This window comes from Mus musculus, chromosome 9 (genome assembly GCF_000001635.26).
Source record: "Mus musculus strain C57BL/6J chromosome 9, GRCm38.p6 C57BL/6J".
NCBI lineage: Eukaryota > Metazoa > Chordata > Mammalia > Rodentia > Muridae > Mus > Mus musculus.
In genome coordinates this window covers 101,392,776-101,393,570 of record NC_000075.6, presented here as the reverse complement: position 1 = coordinate 101,393,570, position 795 = coordinate 101,392,776, and the positions used below count along the sequence as shown (strand labels likewise).

The window sequence follows — 795 nt, the reverse complement described above, 5'->3', positions numbered from 1 at the left end:
CCTAGCCCATGTGCATAAGGACAGGGCAGATTGAGCTGGGTGGACTATAAGGAGGGGACATGAAATTGGGAAAAGACTATGGTGGAGGGGTCTAGAAAACTTAGGGAGGGAATAGGAGGTTATATAATAAAAAAAAACATTGAATACATGTATGAAATTCTCAGTTTTTTTTTTTTTAAAGAAAACTCCCTCAGAGAATTCTTCAATATGAGAACCACTTTCCACAAAATAAGAGGATACAAAGTCAACATACAAAACTGGTCAGTTTTTCTTCATAACAGTACTGAACTAAACTTGCTGATAAAGAAATGCAGAAAACATCTCATTCACAATAGCTTCAGCAAAGTAAAATATCTAGGAATAAACCTAACCAAGGACACAAATGACTTCCAAAGCAAAAACTTTGAAACATTGAAGAAAAATATTAAGGATGATCTTAGAAGACAAGATTTCCCCCCTCCCTTCCCCTAGAGGCTTTGCAGGTGTGGCTGCTCTGTCACATGTGTGTCAGTAGGTGGCAGAGAGTAGAGAAGTTATGTCTATGCTCAGTGTTTTGACCTGTGAATATCTGAATGATTAGTAGCCTAACAATCTCTGAAAAAAGCAAGCCACGACAACAACCAGAACAGCTCTATGGGGTCCAGATAGGGAGCTAGCCCGAGATGACAACCAGTCTGGTACTACACAGGCCTGAGGGGACCACCATATCTCAAATGACCCCTACCTAGTGCCACAATGCCAAAGCAGGATATAGCACTTCTGAGACTACTCCTGAGATGACCCCAGACACTCAGA

At 41.0% G+C, this 795-nt stretch overlaps 1 non-coding gene across 1 annotated transcript; it reads left to right on the top strand.

Annotated features, from left to right (window-relative positions):
- Positions 1–460: 460 nt before the first annotated feature.
- Gm24638 lies at positions 461–592 on the top strand. Its single transcript, XR_003948489.1, has one exon. It is a non-coding gene; the product is annotated as a small nucleolar RNA SNORA17 (small nucleolar RNA).
- The last annotated feature ends 203 nt before the right edge of the window (positions 593–795 follow it).